Consider the following 284-nt stretch of genomic DNA (forward strand, 5'->3'; position numbering starts at 1 on the left):
GTTCCCCGGGAGCCCGGTCCCCTCGGCCACGTTTCTCACACGATAGTCCTGGTCCCAGCCACATCCCCCAAGGACCCCCCAGGAGGGCTCGGGTCCCCTCGACCGCCTCCCATCAGCAGAGGCCTGGTCCCCAGGCGACACATCCCCCCAGGAAGATCCCAGTCCCCAGCCATGGAGCGTCTTGGTCCCCTTGGCTGCACGTCAAGGAGGGTTGCAGCCCTCCAGGGCTGAGTCCCCAGGCACGCAGCTGGGTCCAGCCCTGAGCCATGGTGGGGTGGCTGCCA

Source organism: Phaethon lepturus, unplaced genomic scaffold, assembly GCF_000687285.1.
Source record: "Phaethon lepturus isolate BGI_N335 unplaced genomic scaffold, ASM68728v1 scaffold26861, whole genome shotgun sequence".
Lineage (NCBI taxonomy): Eukaryota > Metazoa > Chordata > Aves > Phaethontiformes > Phaethontidae > Phaethon > Phaethon lepturus.